This window comes from Phaenicophaeus curvirostris, chromosome 4 (genome assembly GCF_032191515.1).
Source record: "Phaenicophaeus curvirostris isolate KB17595 chromosome 4, BPBGC_Pcur_1.0, whole genome shotgun sequence".
In the NCBI taxonomy this organism is placed as follows: domain Eukaryota; kingdom Metazoa; phylum Chordata; class Aves; order Cuculiformes; family Cuculidae; genus Phaenicophaeus; species Phaenicophaeus curvirostris.
Genome location: NC_091395.1, coordinates 42,418,608 through 42,443,140, shown reverse-complemented (window position 1 = coordinate 42,443,140; position 24,533 = coordinate 42,418,608). Strand labels below are relative to the sequence as shown.

Genomic DNA, 24,533 nt, shown 5'->3' with positions numbered 1-24,533 from the left:
ACAGACTTCTCCTAGTCTGTAGCACTGCACAGGGTTGTTGTGCCCCAAGTGCAGGACCCAGCACTTGGCCTTGTTAAACCTCATGCCATTGGACTCTGCCCAGCGGTCCAGCCTGTTCAGATCCCTTTGCAGAGCCTCCCTACCCTCCAGCAGATCCACGCTTCCACCCAGCTTAGTGTTGTCCGCAAACTTGCTAAGGGTGCACTCAATGCCTTCATCCAGGTCATTGATAAAGACATTGAACAGGGCTGGACCCAGCACTGAGCCCTGGGGAACCCCACTTGTCACTGGCCTCCAGCTGGATTTTGCACCATTTCCCACCACTCTCTGGGCCCGGCCATCCAACCAGTTTTCCACCCAGGAGAGTGTGCGCCTGTCCAGGCTAGAGGCTGACAGTTTCTCAAGCAGAATGCTGTGAATGAATGCTGTTATTGAAAATAAATATGGAGATTACATGAAGAGTTGTTGGATTTGTTACTTTCTATGGCTGACATGTTTTCATGGATTCCCAGTACTTTCCACTTCTTTTTTCCTTACCATAGGAGTCTGTTTTAAAAAACACACATTTTGCTTAGCTTTGGCTATTAAACAAGTCTATTTGTCTGTTTCTAAGCTGTCCATAACAACTTGAAACAATTAGACTACTGAATATCTTCCATTTCTTATTCCTGAAAATGTTTAAATTAAACTTATGTTGGTTGATAAAAAAAATTTCAACAACCCACTACTAAAAACCTGAAATGACAATGCCAAAAGTACTTTCTATTTATTTCTAGCTTTTAGGCATGTTATTCCTATTATTATGGTAAAGGGATCTCAAACTTATTTATCAATTCTTCAAGAAAATTCAAAGAAGAAGCAAGGATGAAGCTCTCCAGTACTTTAGAACATAGAAAGTATATTTATACCATGCTTTCCATTCCTGCCCATTGCACTGGATAGATAAACAGATGGTCTTTCTTTCCTTACGTTTAACTACATAATAGCAGCTTTCCTGAAATAAAAAAATAGTCATCAGATTGGGGTAGTCTCTAGGTAGGTTTCATTATGTCCCATAAAGTGATGTGATACCTTTTGAATCATCATATTAACTCAACATAATCCTTGAAAGGGGAGAAAAATAGTATGGCAGGACAAGAATTTAAAAGCAAAAGCAGGAAAATGTTTCCTTCATGTATATACTCAAACCTTTTACAAACACGTCTGCAGAAAACCCAAAACCATTAGCAAATCAATTTTATGTCTTAGGATACCATTTTTGTTTTGGCTAAATGCTTCCTACTAACACAAAACAATTGGGATGAAGACTCCACAAAAAGACCAAGGTGAAGTACAAAGCCAAAAGGATCCTACAGAGTTTTAACAATATTTGGTGGTGAGTGTTCACTGAAAAATCACAATCCATAGGATCATAGAATCATAGAATGGTTTGGGTTGGAAGGGGCCTCAAAGATCATCTAGTTTCAACACCCCATGGGCAGGGACACCTTCCACTAGACCAGGCTGCTCAAGGCCCCATCCAACCTTGTCCTGAACACCTCCAGGGATGGGGCATCCACAACTTCCCTGGACAACCTGTTCCAGGGCCTCACTACCCTTCATTGTTAAGAAATTCCTCCTTATGTCTAGTCTAAATCTTCCATTCTCCAATTTAAAGCCATTCACCCTTGTCCTATCACTACAAACCTTTGTAAAAAGTCCCTCCCCAGCTTTTTTGTATGCCCCCTTTCAGGTACTGGAAAGCTGCTATAAGGTCGCCTTGGAGCCTTCTCTTCTCTAGGCCAAACTAACCCAACTCTCTCAGCCTGTTCTCATAGCAGAGGTGCTCCAGCCCTCTGATCATCTTCATAGCCTTCCTCTGGACCTGTTCCAACAGTTCCGTATCCTTCTTATGCTGAGGATTCCAGAAGTAGACACAATACTCCAGGTGGGGTCTAACAAGAGAGGAATAGAGGGGCAAAAATCACTTCCCTCAACCTGCTGGCCACACTTCTTTTGATGCAGCCCAGGATATGATTGGACTTCTGGGCTGCAAGCACGCATTGCCAGCTCATGTCGAGCTTCTCAGCAATCAAAAGCTGCAAGTCCTTCTCCACAGGGTGGCTCTCAATCACATCATCCCCCATCCTGTATCAAAACCATGAATTGCCCCGATTCAGGTGTAGGACCTTGCACTTGACCTTTCTGAACCTCATGAGGTTCACACAGGCCCACTTCACCAGCTTGTCCAGGCCCCTCTGGATGACATCTCCTCCTTCCAGTGTGACAACTGCACCATTCAGCTTGGTGTCTTCTACAAAGATGCTGAGGGTGCAGTCGACCTTGCTGTCTATATCATTGATGAACATATCAAACAGCACTGGTGCCAACAGAGACCTCTAAGTGACACAACACGGGTCTCCCATCTGGACACCAAGGCATTGACAACTACTCTCTGGATATGGTCATCCAATCAATTCCTTATCCATGAAACAGTCCATCCATCAAATCCATATCTCTCCAATATAGAGAGAAGGATGTTCTAGGGGACTATGTCAAAGGCTTCACAGAAGTCCAGATAGATCACATCCATTGTTCTTCCCTTGTCCACTGATGTGTTTACCCTATCATAGAAAGTCACTAGGTTGGTCAGGCAGGTCTTGCTTTCAATCAGCCCCAAAGCGATCCTCTATTTAATGTTATGGTTCCTCAAACACATCATTCTATAGCAATGCCAAATCTTCTAAGACACTGAGGAGGCTGGGGTTTAAAACACAAGGATGTGTGATGAAACTCCAGGAAACTATTGTGTCTCTTCTGTATCAGTATAAGAAGCATTTTCGTCTCATCTTGCCTATCCATACTTCTGAAGTTGTGTCATTGTTGAATTTATGGTAGGCCAGACAAAGAAAACCAGAAAGGGAATAATTCTTTAACCTGATCTTCAGGGCACAATTGCCAGAGCAAGTTGCTGGCCCTTGTTCCATCTTTAGGACTTTCGACATCTACTGTTAAGGATTCCAAGTCCTATTCCAAAATTTAAAAACTGCTATGCTTTGAATTTCACTGTGAATAATTTTTTATGGTGCTTTATACTGAAAAATACATTACACCCTGGAATACTTTCCCAAGACTGCCTAACAGGCAAGCTGTCAGAAAACTCTGGCAAAAGTAGAATAGTGGAGATACAGGGTTAAAAGTAAATCTGTGCTGCAGGTGGTGGTGGTAAATGATGGTGATAAAGACTCACAAATTATAGTATTTTGATGAATGTCAGAGAATCAACATTCTGCACTGAATTTTAAGAGACCAGTTTACTTCTTTAAAAATTCACACAAACAAAAGTGTATTCTGCCTGTCATCATCACTTGCTTTATGTACACATCAGACTTTTAAAAAAAACTTTATAAACAGCATTCAGTTGTAGATGTTCTTTCCTACCATTGAACAGTCAAAGTATCAGATATCCTGTAAACAGAAGGAAAGAAAATTCCTCATCATAATTAGCTGAACTTCTGGTGTAATTGAACTGTGGTCCATTAAAGGGATATTACAGACACAAGCAGGGAGGAGGAAGGAATTGAAGGGAAGGAATAAAATGAGAGAAAATCCAACAAAGCTGATCAGAAGTAAAATTTTATTAGAACTTAAGGAAGACCAGAATTGATTCCCTATTGATTTCTGAAGTAAAAAATGCAATATACATTCCTATAGTAAAACGCAGGGGGGTTAAAATATATATATTTTGCTTTTGTTTTCATCCAGAATTTCTATGTAAAGCTGGGAGCAGTAAATATTGCTTCTATTTTAAAATTTAAAATATATAATTTAAAATATTTGTAAAAAACAGTTATTTATTTAATGCTCGGAAACAATTGTTTGTCTGAGTAATGCCCATACCACTAAGCTATGTTACTTTACCACAGCACAACAGTGCTGCTATTATTAGTAGAATACATTCAGCAGCTTTCACTGATTTCAGCAGGAGATGCTAAGTACTTAACACTTCGAAATGCAACTACAGTTATTCTGGCATACAAATATAAATATAGGATTTTAGTTTTAAATATCCTTTTTTAAAAAAAAATATGAATCCTGCATAATCCAAATCTCACTGTGAAATTATCACAGTGCAAAAAATAGCATATGTTCCCCTCCCAGCAGTGATCCCATAATAAACTGCCACATACTTTTAACTAGAAAGATTACCCCATTGTTAACATGGAACTTTAATGCCTAGTAATGGCATGAATTTTCCAAACAAGCATGACTAGATCTTATTTTTGCATTTCTCAGGGGCATGATTCAAAGAAGTGATAATTCAGAAACATAAAAAAATGTCAGTGAAACTCAAAATCACATAATTAAAGGGTCAGAGGAAATGCCAGCTCTATGAAGCAGTTTAGCCCATCAAATTTAGCCACTGAAAAACTGCATGATCCTGCAATAAATTATATTATTACGCTTTCAAAACATTGTAAAATGTAATAAAATCACACACACACACACAAAGTTGTGGTCAGTGCATTAAATACTAATAAACAAACCATGAACATAGAATCGTAGAATCATAGAATAGTTTGGGTTGGAAAGGACCTTAATAATCACCTAGTTTCGACCCCCCTGCCATGGGCAGGGACACGTCCCACCAGACCAGGCTGTCCAAAGCCCCATCCAACCTGGCCTTGAACACCTCCAGGGACGGGGCAGCCACAGCTTCCCTGGGCAACCTGTGCCAGTGCCTCACCACTCTCATGGTGAAGAAATGTGAAGCTTAGTGTTATAAATGTTTTGTAACTAACGGTTGTATGAGTTACTTAGTCTGTGTAGAGCTGTCTGTGGCCCTTCATTAAACTGCTAGCTTGGGGACTACAGGCACAGGATGACAAGAGGAGCCTGGAGGTAGAGGCAGAGATTGATACAGAAGGTTACTGTTGACTTAACCACAGCCAATTACTGGTTATTGAGGAAATAAAACTTTGGGAAAGAGGCAGAATAATTTCAAGGGTGGCAAGGAGGACAAAGAACAAGAAAATAGGAATGTAAAACACACCTCATACATACAGCGAGCATTGTAAACTAATGTCGAAAGGGCAGGATGCAGAACAGACTAACAAAACCATAATATCCTTCAGCTGACCCTGAAGTCATAATCATACACATCATAACACTTTGAGGGAAGGAACCTCACCACCTTGAATACCAGCCTTCTCCTGCTGGAGGACTTGGGATGGCAGCACCTCATCATAACCGCTTGCCCCCAGACTGAACCCACTGGCTTCAGAGCAAGGGTGGCCCTGGAAGGCTGAACGTAGCACCAGACAAAGAGATAGATACTAGAAAGATTTTGTTTACTAGTCTTAAGCAAATTTAATTCAAGCTGAAAGCATTACTATAATTATAAATTGACTAATACTAAAGTCTTTGAACAAATTTTTGGGACTTGAACAGAGAGTAAATTCTCTGCTTTGTATAGAATGTGTTTCTCTTCAGCTTCACACAGATTGCAGCAGGTTTAGTGCAGGAGTCTGACACACAACCTAGTTTTGGGAAACAACCACCTGCTCATGATGTAGTCAGAAACAAACTTTATAAAGGATATCAGCCTAGGGATAATGTCTGTGTATAAAAGTGAAGGGGGGAACTGTCCATTTAACTGTGAAAATGTGTTAGCTGTGAGAGGCTCATGCTTTTAGCAATAAAGACGAAGATCATAATGGGAATATAAATCATGCAAAATCTGAAGGAAACCAATCACAAAAAAAAAAAAAGGGTGAACTCCGCCTTTAATATTTTCAGCCTGCTGAAAGGAAGTGATGTTTAGGCTATGCATGTAATGTATGTGATACAATCAGAGTACATTGCTGGAAACAGAATTTTATAAAATGTAACAGAAAATTAGCAGAGCCTGCAGATTATAAGGTGAAAATATGCTCATTAAAGTATAAAGACTGTAGAAAAGGTGATGTTATGCACAATATTTTCCATTAGTTACTAGAAGGAAATATCATGCAATGCATCAACAGAAAGTAGCTCTTGGCAGAAGTAAGTTATAATGCAATATTTTACAGACACTTCTATGACCAAATATTAAACCCCAACATTCATTCAAAGCAATATGTCTGACATACCAGCACATACGACAGACTACTTCAGAAGCTAGAATGATTGATATTACCATCACGTGTGTGTTAGAGAATTAGAATTTGGGGATGGGGAGTGGAAACAGGGAACCAACAGGAACATGCTAGACTAAGCTTCATATCTAGTTAATATGTTGAGGATTTTCATCCCACCCTATCTATGGAATAAGCAAGCACTTTCAGAGGGAAAGACTTAATTTTAGCTCTGCTTTGCTTTTTATTTTCTGTTTAGATATGCAGTATGGCTCCATTTCTTCCTGACAGACACTCCTGATGGCTTATACATAGTGTATATGCAAAACCTGCAGTTGTTCTTACTACAGTCAGTGAACTAGAGATGCACATTTCCTGAAACTTTGAGGACCTATAGGTACTAACAAAAAGAGATAGAAAAGCAAATTTGTTTTCAGGTTTAATTTGACTTGCTCATTTGAAATACATGATAGAACAAATGAGGACAGATGGCATAAGAATGACATGTCAAAACCCTATAACAAAAAGCTAAGGCATGCATGCTAACCCTTCCTTGGCTGACTTAGCAATTCAAAGCTGAGGCTGCAAGGAAGAATTCACTTCTGCAAAATGAAGTTGAAGAAGTAAACTAGAAAATGTATAGGTTTTGAAATGCATTGAAGTAAGTTTCAGATGCTTCAGTACTTGTGTAGCTATAGGCAGTGCTGTTTTGGCAATAAAAATTCTGATCTTCATTTTTGAGAGTTCTAGAAGTAAACATTGCCAGTTGGGTATATTATTCTCTCTACTTAAATCAGTTTGACTGTGTCACAGCATGTGGCAATAATAATAAAAATAATCTTCTTTTTTTCCAGGTAGAATAATGTAATACTTAAATGAGTCCATAGTTAAATTGTTAAATTATATGCCATAAAATAAGCATAGCTTATCATTTATTCCTGATGTATTGTTGAGTGTTGGACAGCTACAGTCTACAAATTGTATAACCATTTGAAACATATGACAGTCATTTTCTCAAGTCTTTTTTGCTAGCAATTATTATATGGCATCTTAAAATTGTGTACCGGAAGCTTAAACTGTGAAATAATATAAAGCTCCAAGCCATGCTTGTAAATGAGGACAGCAGAGGATTTCAAAGAAGAACCCTTACTATACAAGGTAAAAAACAGCCAAGGTGGTGATTCAGTACTGAAAAATAAATTTGGAATCTTGTATCTTCAACTGAACAGGAAAGAAGAGGTGGGAATGGGGCAGAAAGGAGAGCAGTTAGGGCACAACTCCTCTGGAAAAGGCTAGAGGCTTCTGCCTCTCTGAGCTTCCTACTTCAGTGGGACTCAATAGGAGTCACATAACCATAAACGTAACATGGCTAAGTCTACAACTAAACAATGTCCCCAGGTGCCATGTCTACCCATCTTTTAAATACCTCCAGGGATGGTGACTCAACTACTTCCCTGGTGAGTATGTTCCAGAGGCTAACAAACCTTTTCAGTGAAGAAAAGAATGAAGGGCTAAGATATTTATGCAGCAGAAGAGTTGGGATTTATTCCTATTTTATAAAATTCCAGAAGAAGTAATTTTCATACTAAGAAAACTTGTTTCGTAGGTAAGGAACAAGACAACATTTACAAATTTTTATATACTTCTCAGTGTTAGCATGATGCTAAACTCTATACAATCTTGACTGTGGATCTTGTTCTCAGTCATTTAACTCTTTCTGCAGTATATAAGAAATGCAGGTGCCTACAGCTATTCTGAATATTAGGTACTGCAACACCTAAGTGTGTTTATGGAGCTTGCCCGAGGTCATTTTGTCTGCTAAATGACATCATCTCCTAAGTCACATTGATTTTTCTTGAAACTAGGCTCCCAAGTCACTTCAATCCTTTGAAAATCATTACATAAGTCAGTAAAGAGATTCTTGTTTGCCCAGACACTTTCTCTCTTCCCCATTGCAACAGTAATTTCTGTCTTAAAGAAACAGAATTAATTAGATAACTGAAATTGCCAGTGGTATTTTTTTATTTTTTTCAGATTGCAAACATACCTGCTTGGCAAATGAGGTTTTAAGTAAAATGGATGGTACATGCTTGAATTCATAATTCTTCCTAATGCATAGACAGTAAATAACAAGTAACTGAAATGTTCTAGTACTTAATATATGTGCCTTTAGGGAGAAAAAATCCAGGCAATAAGCCATGTCATAAATAAATATTTAGCATATTTGCCCTCAAGGCACATCCAGCACATTTTACCAGGAAGAACAGTATTTGAAGTGTTCAGTTTAGAGAGGTTTGACCCAAAAGAGAACACATTTCATTGCCTAATTGTGCTGCAGACAATAGGATTATAATTGGCATATATTTTTATTTTTCAATTTTTTACTGAAATTCAGAAAAAATCTCCACCACTATTTTTTTTTTTGAGAGGTAAAAAAACTTTTCCAAACGGTTTTATATATTGAAATGGCTACAAACTACCTCAAATATGATAATGGAATTCAGAAGGATACAGAGCTATCTTCTTTGGAAGTAATTGCTCTCAGGATTAAAATAGCATCACTGAAGTAATTCACTGCAATAAAATTTATTCATTTTGCTTTAAAATTTCTGTAAAACTTTTCGTGCCCCAGAAATACAAAAAAAAAAAGGTGGAGAAGCCAGGTTTCTATAACCACCTTTAATAGATACAGTGTGCCCATCTTTGTATTCCATGCTCTCACTCATGAGATAGCATGAAAGATAGAATAAAGTTATACTCTCCCTTTTCTGTCCCTGTCTTTGGTTTACAGCACTGCTGTCAATGCAAGTCTTGCTCATGGAAGAGGGCAAGATTGTGTTAAATCTCTTTTAAGCATCTCATGTCAGGCTTGAAAGATTCCCTTCCATCTCTTGTCCTCATTTGCTATCACATACGTGTTGTTTACCTGTGTTCATTGTATTTGTATGGGGAAATACGTCCTTATGTGTCAAAACTTGATGGGATAAAACTACTTTTCATTTGAAGACTTCATAGAAACAGTATTAATTTAAATTATACCCTAAAATAAACTTGATGCTTGGGAATTAATATTATGTATAAATTACAGTCATGCCTTAGATATGCACAGTAGCAAGAATTGATGGCAATTTTTCCTACCCCAATAGAATAATTTATAATTTACAATACATCCTGTCAGGTACAATGTGCTGACATTTTTACATGAAAGGACAAAAAGAGTAATACATAACAATAAACTCCCAGGACAGCATCAATTAACACTGCCAGACTAAGCAATTCTTCTTGCTTATCTTACTAAAGTGGTTTATTTAATAAACAAAACAAGACTTCTCAAGAGGATTGTAATGTCATTAGTCCTACTCCTCCCTTTACCTCCTAGGCTGAATGGGGTTTGGGGGTTTTCTTCCACAGATAGCTGTATCTGTCAGAAATGTAGCATGTATTTTGTCATCCTGTTATGTTGTCTTTAATGATGTTTTCCCTTGACATACTCAGTAGCATTGAAAGAGGACCTTTGGAGTATGGCACCCTCTCTTTTCCCTCCTTCACTCTTCTCTACTAGTTTTTTCACTACTTTTTTGCAACTATCTCATATTTTTTACTTCTAAGGTTCTTTTATTCTACTTGCACTGAAATATTTCCTCTTAGCCAACACTATTTAAATCTCGGCAGGATCTGAGTTACTTGGGAAAGTATCAAATTATCTCATCACTTATATTTCTATAGAAAGATAAGACCTGAAAAGAAAAAGCAAAAACGGAACAAACTTGGCAACACATCTGCACACACAAAATAGTCAGCCTTTTTGCAATATTATGATTTCCTTTATAATTTCCAAAGTATTATGAACTACTTAAAAATTCAAATTCTCTAATTAATCTAAGAATTGCAGGTGCATTGGAAGAATACAGAGAGAGTTAGGTAGCAAACAAGACTGTGATTTCAGTCAAGGGGAAAAGATGGCTTTCTAAAAGATTTTTTAAAAGAAAGTCTAAAAAGACCATAAAAAATTAACAAGAGTATTGGAGCCAGAATAGTGAAAGACTGAATATTTCAGGCGTTCTTCTGGGATCTTAGTCGACCAGACCCCTTTCTGGGAATACAGCATGTTCTGAGATGAACCTCTGACTTTTTCACTCAGAATAGATATTCTGTCCTGACCACTAGGACTTTCTCATGAGAATAGCTCCACCTACAAGTTTTTCTTCCATAAAAAGTCCAGCACTAAGATGACGTCTGGCACAATCCCCAGAAACTTGTAGAATTTTTTCAGAACTCCTCCCTCTCCTCCATGAACACACAGAATTCATAAGCTATGTTTTGGGAGGCAGAGGTAATTATGAAATTATTGAACATTGAAAAGTATGACTAAATATTATTTAATACATGATCTCCTATTTCTGTCAATGTATGCATTAAAGCACGTGCCTAAATGACATCCATGTCCTGGTTCCAGCTGGGATTGAATCAATTTCCTTCCAAAAAGTTACATTTTTAAGTAACTGCACTTTTCAGTAGATAAAGCATCATCTACTGTGGAAATAAAGGTGATAGGACATTCTGTTTTAGTTTTGTGCTCAGCCATAAATGCCATTTCCATGAAACCCAAGGATTTTTCTCAGTTTCCCCTATTTTACAAGTAAGCAGCCTTGTCAAGCTGGGAGGAGCACAGCCAGGACAGCTGACCCAAGCTGGCCAACAGAAGTATTCCACACCATGAACATCATGCTTTGTATGAAAGTGGGAAGTTTTCATTTCCCGATGGCTGCCATTCCAGGGGAACCCTACTCATCCTTCTGCTCCTAGTGCCTAGTCTGCTGTGACTGTTGCATCTCACTGGAACTACTATGCTTACTCTGTCTGCCACCTGGCAGTCATTGCAGGAAGCACTTATTGGATGGTAGAGAGATTGCCTATAGTTTAGCCCTTCGATATGGGCTAAATGTAGACATGTGGTTGGCCCTTTAAAGTCCCCTGCGTTTTTAAACAAAGTAGGCACATGCATGATGACTAGAAGAATAAACCATTGCTCTTGCTTTCTCTCTGGTCACCAAATACAAGTATAGGGCAGACCGTATAGGGCAGAGCTGGGATTGTTTAGCCTTGAGAAGAGGAGGCTGAGGGGAGACCTCATTGCTCTCTATCACTACCTGAAAGGAGGTTGTAGAGAGGAGGGTGATGGTCTCTTCTCCCAAGTGATAGGGGACAGGACAAGAGGGAATGGCCTCAAGCTCCGCCAGGGGAGGTTTAGGTTGGACATTAGGAAAAAATTCTTCACAGAAAGGGTCATTGGGCACTGGAACAGGCTGCCCAGGGAGGTGGTTGATTCACCTTCCCTGGAGGTGTTTAAGGCACGGGTGGACGAGGTGCTGAGGGGCATGGTTTAGTGTTTGATAGGAATGGTTGGACCCGATGATCCGGTGGGTCTCTTCCAACCTGGTTATTCTATGATTCTATGATTCGATGATAATGTCCATATTATTCCCTCTAAGATGATGACTTACAAAAAATAATTTCAGCAAAACCTTCTATGCTATTACCTGTGACCTTGACAGACAACAATATTGTCTGTAAATGTAGATCATACAGTTTAAAAGTTAATCAGCAGTTGCTACCTGAGGTAGGTAAAGAACAATAAACTATGACAAAGAACAGTCTGGGTACAATACGACACCAAGTTATTCCCCCCCACTTCAAAGTAAAAGCAAAGTATTCTTTGCTTTTACTAAAGAGCTCTCAGAATTAATTAAATGTTTGGAACTAAAGTAAAACTTTATTTCTTAGAAGAATGACAGAAATTTGTATCAGTTAAAAAATAAAAAAGTGAAGTTAGCAAATTGTCATATTGGGGAAAAAAAAGTAACCTATCCTAGCCATGTAAAATTGACTACAAGTTTAACAGTATTCTTTTAATCTTGCACAAAGAAAAAATATAATAATGCACCAAGCTTTTAATATTTTATTTCCTCACATGAAGCTGTTTTCTGCAGTTATCAAGTTATTTAAATTTATTCTTTCTAAGAAGAGAAAAGTGAAATTTGTCTTTTATATGTAAACACAGCTTCACACACTGGAAGTTCAAGTCTATGTGTTGATTAATGCCATCTGTAAATTTCTGCCATCAGCCAGATAGTCAGGAAGAATTATCATTCTCCATTTTCTTTTCTAAATGATAAACCAGAAAAAAATGATCATTTGAAGTATTATTTTTAAGGAGGTCCTTACCTTTGAAGTATTTTGCAGTTCCTTTTGTCAATCTATTGAAAAGTAGTATTTACCTATTACAAAGAAGATAAAGTATTATTAGTGATATCTCAAAATGCACAGCTAAAGTAAATCACCTTCATTATTTAGTTATATATATATTTATTTATGCTAATAATGTTCCTCTCTGTGGTTTTCTGTGATTCTCATCAAGAAAACCACAGGGCTCTAGAAATGTGATATGCTCTTAAAAAAAAAAAAAAAAATAGAAGACATTATGCTCAACATGATTCAAGTAGCTCCTAAGTGCTGACCTCCCACTTAGTTTGTGTTTATAATCAAAGCATCTTTATTAGTCTAAGCATATTTCATAGAATCATAGAATAACCAGGTTGGAAGAGACCCACCGGATCATCGGGTCCAACCATTCCTATCAAACACTAAACCATGCCCCTTAGCACCTCGTCCACCCGTGCCTTAAACACCTCCAGGGAAGGTGAATCAACCACCTCCCTGGGCAGCCTGTTCCAGTGCTCAATGACCCTTTCTGTGAAGAATTTTTTCCTAATGTAATGTTTTCCTAATGTTCAGTACTTGTTTTATGTGGTACCTACAGAATTTTCTATAATGACTGGAATCCAAGTGGCTATGCTTATAGAGAATTTTGTTGTCCACTATTTTCTTGAATCTTGTTCCTTTTCTATTCATATGCTGTCTCATGTTTAGCACTTATGTTTTAAGTTCCAGTGGGTAAAGGTGACTTTCACTTGAACAGAGCAACGTCACAATAGAATTCTGACTCAGAGGTGTTATGACAATAAATGCATAATAATAAATACTTTAAACAATAAAGTGCATGGTAGCATGGTATAGTATATACAAAAAAAGATTTAATACAAAATATAGTAATAATTCATATTTGCTATTTACTATTCTGTTTTTAAAAGTTCATTAGATTTTCTGCATCTAGTAAATTAAGATTAACAATTCTCAGTTTGGTGCTTCTAATTGTTTTTCATTTATTTTAATCACTGCAAAACTATAGGAATTATAATTAAAGCTTTCCTTTTGTCTTCCATGGGAAAACATTACATAATACCTCCAAGACTGCATATGAATATGCTAGCAATGCTTCACTCTGTCTGGAATGCATAAATTTCAGCAGAAGCCCATTGGTAAACGTGTGCTGGTTCCACTGCTGCCACTAGTGAAGCATTTACTGAGAGAACTCTCAGATTCACTGTAGAAAATAACGGAGTACTTAAGAGGAAAAGTACTGGGAGGGGTAAGGAAAAGAAAATAACTTATTTCTAAAGATAAAGGAAGGACAAAGTTTGTCACTCTTTCCTACGCTCTTTAAAACTACTTCTAAAAGTCATGACACCTTCAGAAATATTCTATAAAACAAATTAAAATGTAGTTAAATATATTCTATAATTAAAATTTCTTTTTTAAAAGTAAGTTAGTAACCTTTTAATACAGTTTGTTCCAATTTTTGCTTTCTCTTTTCAAACAGTAAAAATGGAGTATATTTCAAAAATTACTCAACGTCAGTATGTCAGGATTGATAATGTGAAATACTGAAAAATACAGGACAAATGTGAAAAAAATGTTTAGTTTCACATAAAACATTGTATTACTAATTAGAATGTTACAAAAAGAGGTGTTCCAAATTCCCACCTCTTGTACGAAATATTGATAACTGTATTTTGGTAGGACATTCAGCATTACAGCCTGTTCATGATTTAAAATAGCTTTTATTCCTTGTCCTTGGAGTATTCATGATTTACGGAATTTCTACCATTTTTTACTGTAACAATATACTTAACTGCTGCTGAATACTCCATAATAACAAGAAAATATTGAGCTGAATCTTTAAATATGCACAAAAAAATGAATCTGAGAGTTAAAATTTCATTTTGGTGTAGGAGCAATTGCTTTGAAGGACAATTTCATGGTTATTCCATTTTGTTTAATGGCAGGTTTTGAACTTCAGCTTCATTAAATATGTAGATTGGGGAGGTGAGAGTAATTTTTTAGTCTTCAGAGTGCATCACAGGATCTGTCTGGGCAGGTGATTACAAGACAGTGAAATTTGAATGCTGTCAATGTCCTTAATTCAATATATATTTGATTATCTGGGCCTTTTCATTTCATATATTACAATTATAATAGTTTCACAGTGATTCCTAGAGCTTGAATCTACTTGCATTAATTTTATTACATTTTAAATTTTTGTTAATTTTATCAGAATCGTTTAAGCAAGTGGCACCATATTCTGACTTCCAGTCCTATCTTGAATTCCTAACACATCTATTCTTGCATTTAATTGTAAACAAAATAAGGAAAACATGATCATCATCTTGATTTTTATCATTAGCTTCTCAAAGTAACCTTTATCATTTTGATCAATGTTAATTCATACTTATGGTGAAATTAAGTAGGCAAACTTCTCTAAGTGATTCAGTAAGAACTAGTCATAGTCAAGCTGTTTCAGTAGGACCCTTCTGTGATAGATCAGATGCTAACCACTAGACTGAAAAGTTTGAATATGTACTTCATTTTAGCTCTTATTTTAAGTTTTTTCCCTGTTTTTGCATAAGCTTTCTAATACTTCTAATATTTCTCTTTTTTTTTTTTCCAAGTACATGAAAAAAGCATGCAGTTCGTAAGGTATGATTATGTTTACAGTATGTTCTGGAATTGAAAAGCATAGTGAATAGTGATAGCTCATGTAAATATGTTAATGTTGTCAGGAAACAGTTCTAGGAGCAGCAGAAGATAGCAAACATTCAAAGTTCAGTAAGATATTTTGGGTTTTGCATAAAAATACCTAAAAATTGAATATCTGGGATGAACTTACTATCTTTCTAAAATGAAGATAGATGCAAAAATAATTTTATAATAATAAGATAATACTTTAAAATATATATAACACCTCTAAACATTATCTTCCTAAGGGAAAAACAGAACACACATATCACAATCAGTAGGAAAGAAGAGGAATACATTTGGATCCCCTCCAGAACTATCGCCTGCCAGTTGAACCCGTTGTTCTGCTCTTACACAGTCTTTTTAGATCAGTCAACCCATTCAAAATATTATTTTTATTCTTGGGCTACCTCAGTTTCTGCAGACAACTAATTTCTTTTAAATCTAATTTTTTTATTATTTTTAAATGCATTTCCTAAAATACAGCAGTCAAATACAGCAAGAAAAGCTTGCTTTGTTGTTCTTTTCCTTCACTTCCTAAAGAATCAGTCTGACCTGAACTGTTAGGATCAAAGTAACACAACTCCCTTGCAACCCTAAACAGTTCTGCGGTAACTTATACATTCTGAAACTGCAAAAGAACTATACTCCTGTTGCTTTCCCTGACCCATTACTGATGTGTGAGTGTACACACATAATGGCATAGAGAGGAAAAAAGTAGAGAAAAATGACCTTAAAAAATCATAGTTTACACAACACCATGCAACACTTTTAAAGGTGATGAGTGTTAAATAATTGTCAATAATTTAAAACTAATACAGTTTTTCATCAAAAAACATTTAAAGAAATTAAGATTTTGACAAGCAGTCACTTCTTATTTTTTAGAAGATTAAAAATAAAATTGATAATAATAGTACAAGGACCATAATTTGGATTTACATAAAGCCTTTGATAATGTCTCAAATGATAGTCTTCATCTTAAAATGAAAGCACGAAAGATTCAGGTTAAACATGGGAACAGATAAAGAACTGATTAAAGTAAAGTGATTAGAAAGTAAAGCACTGAAAAGGGTCACAGGGGAGTTGGTTCTCAGATCTTTATTGCTTCTAATCTACATAAATTACCAAGACAGAGAAAGGAGCTGTAGGATTGCCAAATGCACTGATGACTTACAACTGAAATGAAGTAGTAAGTGGAAAGCAAAAGAATTAAATGATAATTCCCTCTGGAAAATGGTTTACATATTAAATAGAAAACAAAATTTTAGAATGATAAATATAGCATATAAAGCATTCCTTTTTTTATTTTACAATAGTACAAGAAGCCTACTTGTAAATATTACTATAAAAACTTCAGGGAACCTTTTTGAACCTGTCTAGATTATTGAAAAACTTAGAGAATGGGTAGTAGTTTCTGTATGCCGCAGCTTGAGAGCAGGAAAAAAGTCAGCTCAGAAAAAAAAACCCCTACGATCATAACACTTGTGATTGCATCACTATTGTAGAACAATAACAAATATTCAATCCCTTTCTACTAGAAGTCTCAAAACACAGAACAGTGCACACTCCCTTACACTAATATTACCAAAAGAATGCCAGGAAGCTGAAAAAAATTCACTGAAATTGTTCTTGCCAGTTTCCTTATCTCCTAATTTTTCATCTCAAATAAATCTTAAAATCATCTAGCACAAGGGAAAATATAACATCACTCAGTGCAATGAAAAGTAACTCTTCTGGACACTGAACATTATCCTTCGCTTTTGTGTTTGGTTTTTTGGAGGCTTTTGCTTTTGTTTGTTTGTTTGGTTGGTTTTTTTTCTAAATTTACACACAGTTAAGTAGTATATAAATGTCAAGAATCAGACCTACAGGAGAGCACCTATCAATACATTACTGATAGCATAAATATCATAGCATAGATAAATTGCATGGAAACTTAAGTTATGCAGCTAGAAACCACGTTAAAATTGAGAAATGAGTAAAAGAGATAATTCATAGGAAGTCATGCATGATGCTGCTCACCATCACTGTAATTTCACACATTCACTATGCTACAAAAATAATGTTATCTGTACCCTTTTGAAGCCTTTAGAAATGTTACTTATATGATAGAAATACAAGGCAAAGAAAACTTTAGTTTAAAAAATCTAATTATACAGGTAATCATATTTTTTTTCTGTAACTGATCTCAGTCTTGTTTCAGCATATCTTGCCTCCATCTACATCTCCTTTTAAAAGTTATACTATTTGATCCTAGTTTGTATAAGAGCTGTCAAAAAAAAAAAAATCAAGTGACTGCAACACAATTTGCAACACTCAGAAGCAAAACCCACTAAAACAGGAAGAGCTGCTCCAAGCTCTGTTTCTCATGTGTACTGCAGATTTATAAATACATGTGCATGCAGTCCTCAAGACAGCTGCATAAGACAATGGAAGCATAAGCGTTTATAGTGTTGATGAAATTGCATTTCTGTGTCCGTTTGAATGGCGGCTGAAGTGATAATTTTAAGGTCAACATCTGCAACATATTTTTGTACACTACACATAAGAAATTATGATCAAGGACCATTTGCATCAGTGTATACATCTTACAATAGGGTGAGATAAATTTGTATATAGGGAGAAGTGAAGAAAAAGTAAGAGATGGAAATTAACATTGATTCTATTTTATTGCTACACATCTATTTTTTTGGTATTTTGTTAATGAATTTAATATATCTCTTTTAGTACCCACCCTTTTAGAAATACTTGTAGCTTGATAGATTGATATCAAGTGCAGAAGGTTGCTATATTTAATGTTCCATTGCTACTACTTGTTTGGGTTTTTAAACATCATTAACGTTATTGATTACATTAATTTGAAAGTTGCTTGAATAACAGAAAATTAATGTAAAATGAATAGCTGTGTATGTTGACAACATTCAAAATCATAGAATCATAGAATAACCAGGTTGGAAGAGACCCACCGGATCATCGAGTCCAACCATTCCTATCAAACACTAAACCATGCCCCTTAGCACCTCGTCCACCCATCCGTTAAACACCTCCAGGGAAGATGAATCAACCACCTCCCTGGGCAGCCTGTTCCAGTGCCCAGTGACCCTTTCTGTGAAGAATTTTTTCCTAATGTCCAGCCTAAATCTCCCCTGGCGGAGCTTGAAGCCATTCCCTCTTGTCCTGTCCCCTGTCACTTGGGAGAAGAGGCTCTGGTCTTCAGAGATGACTCCTCCTGGGTGTTTCCCCCATTGACCTTTTCAGGATAGCAGGAGTAAAAGAGTAAAAGAGCCCAGACAGAAACTTTCAACTATTTTTTTTATGTTCTGGTGAACAGAAACATTTTTACCAATTTTCCTTCATTTTCATCAATGACATCCAGCAACTAGACAGCTTCCTGAAGAAGATTAGGGACTTCTTCAATTAGAAAGGCAAGTCTTTTATTCTTTCTTTCTTTCTTTATGCTAAGTATAATAAATAAACACTATGGTCTGATAACAAACGACATAATAAATTTAATGAACCTAATCTAGCATTTGTTACTCTTTAAGAAGGTAAACATTGTGTCTTCATTTTGCACTTGGCCCAGTGATAAAAACTTCATCTACAAGCAAACCTCTTTCCAGAAAAAACAGAAGACCATCAAACCCCAGATGATTGCATAAGATCATCGCTTTGAGACCAAAGCAGGGAATTACTCTAAAGAATCAAGGTTATATGCCACAGTCACCATCTATGGATATTAAGCTTTTAATAAATTAACTTTATAATGGAATTCCAAGTCACAAGCCTGGGCATTTCTCTTTACATACATATTTGGCTGTTTGGAAGACGCTGTAAGAGACTAATTCTGTGACAGAAATGGCACATCTTAAATCAGTTGTTTCCAGATACAAAAAGGAATAAGTCACATTGAGGCTCTCTTTGCCAGCTTGCAGACAGCTCAGCTGTGTATGCACACTGAGAAAGATCATACTGCAGTCCTGCTGGCAGAAGGAGAAGGAAGATCACATAAGACCCCTATAAGATGCCAGACTCATTTTCAGAATCTCCAGAACCTTCCAGAAGGGGGCACTATGCAAATACACCAAAACTCCTCCCCTGAAGAACCCTGATCTATAAATAACACTTAAGTGATAGTACGGGTGCTCCCCTGCTGTTCTGGGATCCTAGAAGACAACACTGGAACCTGGGATGGTAATATTCTACCCTTTTCTCTCTTTCCTTTTCTCCCCTCTTTTTCTTTCCCTTTTCCTTGCTACAGATTTAACAAGCCATCACCTATATTACTCCTAAGACCTCACTTGTGCAAATAGATATGTCTTAAATTGATAGTTTGATATTGTTTCATCCTAATTTAGCCTGAGGAGGATCCACAAATATTAGGGGTCCCAGGGTCACCTTCAGCGACTCCTGGATACCCCAATTTGGGTTGCAACAGACCCCAGCCATGGTATGCCCTAAACTCACAGGATTTCTTAGTTGTGCTGCTTTTAGTACATGGATTTATGAAAAGTCTAGTTAATTAGAAGTGCCATATGATTTTAAGGAAATAATACAGCATTACAGTACAGAATTACTGCACATAATTGTGGGGTTATGCATTATCCTATGGCAGAGGGGACAATCTGTATACATACTACTGTAATGAGGGTCAATTAGACCAGCCAGTCAAGACTGATATCTACTCTGTGTGTAACTTCATGAGAAATATTCCATCAGCATCTGTTTTGTAATTGAAGTAGTGCATTTGTTCTTTGTTTCACTTTTCTTGGATTTTTTTTTCTTATTAGTTTTTTTAAGTGAATACAATCATTTATTGATGACGACTAGTTGGTCAGCTTTTACAGGCAACAACTACCACATTGCTTTGGGAATTTTATACTTAATAGGAGTACAAGGCCCTTAACAGAAGTACAATACAGTATCTTGTGTCATCATTTGACACCTGTTCATAAAGTGGGATTATGTTGTTCCTATTATGCTCCTACGTTCTATACTTCCTTAAAAATGCAGCTCTGTTATTCCATCAATGTTAGCAAGGTCAGAACCATGAGTTATCAGAGAAAGTCTACAGACACAAAAAAGTCTAAGAGAATCTCCTGAAGATGACATAGCAAGAATTTGTATTTGTCATAAGCCATTGTTCTTGTATACTTGAAAATAATGTAAAATCATTCACTTGTGATAGATGAAACATTGAATACTATTGAACTGTCAAGAGATTTATTATTTGCATCTTGGTCCTTGGATTTCCAGCACTTAATTGCGATAGCGGCATTTATAACTTGATATACAGGTGAATAACCTTACTCAAATACAAGAGTTCTGGAAATATCTTTGTCAACAGATGTTTCCTGACTCTTCTGCATACCTTGTATATGACAGATGGTAATAGGAATATTAACATCCCATAGAAAATAAACTGCAGCATAATTTAGTTATACCAAGACACAACAATCTTCAGGGAGTTCAAAGACAGTGTCTGAAGTATTGGAATCCTTCTGGAAGCCAATCCTGTCAAAATCCAGGAAAACCCATGCCTGACACTTGTATGCAGAGTAGGTAATGATTGAAACAAAACAGATCATAAATACGATCAATGGGCACCTTGTTTGTTTTAAAAGAATTCTGTGAGATGGAAAGTACAAGAGAGACACAACAAAGGGTCAGTGCACCCTCAGCAAGTTTTCAGATGACACCAAGCTGAATGGTGCAGTTGCCACACCGGAAGGATGGGATGTCATCCAGACAGACCTGGACAGACTGGAGAACTGGGCCTGTGAGAACCTCATGAGGTTCAACAAGGCCAAGTGCAAGGTCCTACACATGGGTCGGGGCGATCCCCGTTTTCAGTACATGATGCGGTTGACATGATTGAGAGCAGACCTACAGAGAAGGACTTAGGGGTGCTGTTCAATGAGAAGCTTGGCATGAGCTGGCAATGTGCACTTGCAGCCCAGAAGTCCAATCATATTCTGGGCTGCATCGAAAGAAGCGTGGCCAGCAGGTCTAGGGAAGTGATTCTGCCCCTCCATTCCTCTCTTGTGAGACCTCATCTGGAGTATTGTGTCCAGTTATGGAATCTTCAACGTAAGAAAAAGATGGAACTGTTGGGACAGGTCCAGAGGAGGGCTACAAAGATGATCAGAGGGCTGGAGCACCTTCCATACGAGGACAGGCTGAGAGAGTTGGGGTTGTTCACCATGGAGAAGGCTCCGACGAGATTTTATAGCGACCTTCCAGTACCTGAAAGGGGACTACAAGAAAGCTGGAGAGGGATGATTCATAAAGGCTTGTGGTGATAGGATGAGGAGGAACGGGTATAAACTCGAGAGGTGTAGATTTAGACCAGATCTGAGGAAGAATTTCTTCACCATGAGAGTGATGAGGCACTGGCACAGGTTGCCCAGGGAAGCTGTGGATGCCCCATCCCTGGAAGTGTTCAAGGCCAGGTTGGATAGGGCCTTGAGCAGCCTGATCTAGTGCTGATCATGGCAGGGGCGATGGAACTAGATGATCTTTAAGGTCCCTTCCAACCCTAACTATTCTATGATTCTATGATTCTAAAGTCACATCAAACAACTTAAATAACTATTTCAGTACTTCAAATAAAGAAAAGGCTCTTATTTTGGTGCAAGGAGATACACAAAGCACAAAACAGTTTAATGAGCTAACGTTTTCTAAAATCTCTCTTTACAGACCAGTTCTTCATTATAATTTTAAGATCAGGGCTTTAAGAATTATAAACTTTGCTGTGAGTGATTATTGTTGCCTTTCAAGCTGACGAATGCAAAAGGAACATAGACATTCTTTGTCATCATCAGAAAAGTATTTATGTCTGAATGGGCAATTGAGAAATGTCACTGTTTTGCTCAGAAATATGCCATTCTAGCTATTTGTCTGAAATTAATATATAAAGAGAGAGTATGTGTAGAACCATTGAGCACCTGTGTTCATCAGCCTCTCTGTATATTGAACTGTACATTTTAAAATCTGAAATTCTTTTGATACAACTTAAACTGAACATCTCACAGTCCTACTTAACGTACCTCAAACTACTCCTTAGGAACTGCGGCTGAACAGACCTGTAGAATCATCATAGAAAAAAACCCCGTATATCTATTATACATGATGGTAATCTCTGAATGCTGAACAATTTGAAGAATTAAGTCTTAAATGTACTATGGGAAAATCATAAGATAGGAAAACACATAAGAGAATTTAAGAACAATTTATTTCAAGACACACTGTGCAATCTATTACAGGAACAGCTGTTTAAAAGCACTTCTTCTGAGCTGTTTGCATTAAAGTAAAAATAAACAGGAAAAAAAATTAATTTAATGATGATAAGATATGACCAGGGTAATAAAACAGAAATACAGAAGTAAGTGAAGTGACACACATGCTAAAAATACAAATTAAACCAAACCACCTTACATCTGAAACAGAAGTTGTTACTGTTCAGAGCTAGCATCAAGGCTGACTTTGTTATTTGTTCTTTGTTCACAGCTGCCATCAAGGCTTTCGATTTTATTGCCTAAATTGATAGTTTTCTGAACTTCTCTCTGAATTTGATAAGCTCACTGCCTCAAGAGAAAATTTTCTATTGCCCATATTCAGAAAGTACTTAAAACGTCATTCAGCAAGGGAAAATTTCAGTATAAATGTTTATCTTAAGCTATAAATTTGCTTAAACACTACCCTGAATAGGGATGTATATTTAATTTCTCCACAAACTAGGAGTAACTCTAACCTGGATCCTGTTCTAATAAAAATGTTCCAGCACACGTTCTTTGGTGATCCATGGAACTAACAGTATTTGTTTTCCTATGGCTGGACAAGAGATGTTCTATAACCTACAAGTGTTGGCCATCTGCAACAGGCTCACTCCACTGCCAAACACATCTACTGCCTCAGATCACAGAATACCCTCTGCCTGTATTAGAAAGAACAATGAATAGAGCTCCACTTTTTTACTTAAACACTGATTTTCATTAACCTTGTAAGAATCTAATATTTTTCAGACTTCCATTCCTCTGTTAAGTTTGCAGAAATTAGCTACTGAATTTGAAATTGACTCAGGAGAATGCAGGGATTTGATGATAACCTGAGAACACAAATAAGCCTTAGGAAACTATATTAGAAAAGAATCTGATAATAAGTAGTTGTAAAGTATCATTTTCGTAAACAGCATTAAATCATTCCTTCTAGGCCTAGAAAAATGAATCAAAAATCTAGCAATATAGAGTATAATAAATTTACAAAAATCATAAAAGACTTGCATAGCAAATAAATTAACTGAACACTAGTAGTTATGGAAACTGAAACAATGTATATTTTGTTTCCTCAAAAAATCAAACTTACATTGCCAGCTTAAGTGTATCAGTTAAAGGACATAAAAGTATTACACACAAATGGTTCAGAACCTTATCCACGAGTATTAGATATTGTGTGTTTAATCCTGTGAGATCTGCATTCCTTGCAAATTGCAATTATAAACTGGTTGATACACCAGTACTATTAGGCTGTGCTAACATTTTAAATTTATTTGCCTTAAGTTCTTTAATGCAAGTCCAGCTACTTTGAAAGAAACAAATTCTGTCAGCACTACAGTTGTAAGCTATTTTGTAATAAAGGCCATTCTATGCACATTAATAATACTGACAAGAACAGATGGCAATTATTGCTTTTAACAATTATTTTTTTCCTGTTGGTATTAATTACTTAGGCTTAATTTCTGTTGTTATGTCCACTGGGCACTGAGGTAAGATGCTAAAAATCTGCCCATATACTTTTATCTCATTGACAGCAACAGAATTCTTATTAAAACCAAATCATTATTGTCATTTTAATTAAGTCATTGGGGATGCATTCAAATTCATCATTATTGATAGCTATTTTTAATGCTTTTCTAATACCAAGGTGCTTTATAAAGTGAGCAGAGTTCTTACTAATGTTATAGTTAAAACATCATCTGCTGTATTTAAAAAAGAGAAATATCCATAAAGTTAATTAAAATATCAGTCATAAAATCACCAGAAAATTCTCTATAGCTTTCTGAGCACGCTAAAAAATCTCTTCTGTTTAAAAACTTAAATTTTTTAATTTAATCCCTGTTCACTGATCTCCTAGGAGTATTATAGCACTCCTATGTCCAGCACAATGCTTACGCCCAAGTTAGACAGCTAGGTGGTTCTCTTCTGCAGACACATTACCAAAAGAAAAATTAAATTCCTAAGCAAAGTGGTCTGTAACAGCCAACACTCTTAGCAGGGAGCTACTTAACCTTTGTCAAAAGATAACACCAAAACCATTCTTAAGCAAACACCCTTCTGGACTTCATAAGAGGGGTATGCTTGCCTTCAGTCAAGCTTCATTGCCACAAGCTATTTCAGTTCAGAGTTTTAAAACATGATCTGAAGACATGCTAAAGATATTGTAGACTTTTCTTCTCAAACCTGACTACTAACATACAGTTTCTGTAGTTTGTAAGAAGACCCTCTTAGGACCTTCCTAAAAACAGAG

The 24,533-nt window shown here is 36.6% G+C and overlaps 1 long non-coding RNA gene across 1 annotated transcript in view; it reads right to left on the bottom strand.

The window, feature by feature from the left end:
* Window positions 1-24,533, bottom strand: part of LOC138719580 (uncharacterized) — a 173,142-nt gene that overhangs the window by 16,332 nt on the left and 132,277 nt on the right. The window contains exon 2 of the long non-coding RNA XR_011337237.1: window positions 12,321-12,373. This is a non-coding gene — a long non-coding RNA (uncharacterized lncRNA). The remainder of the gene's footprint in view (window positions 1-12,320; window positions 12,374-24,533) is intronic.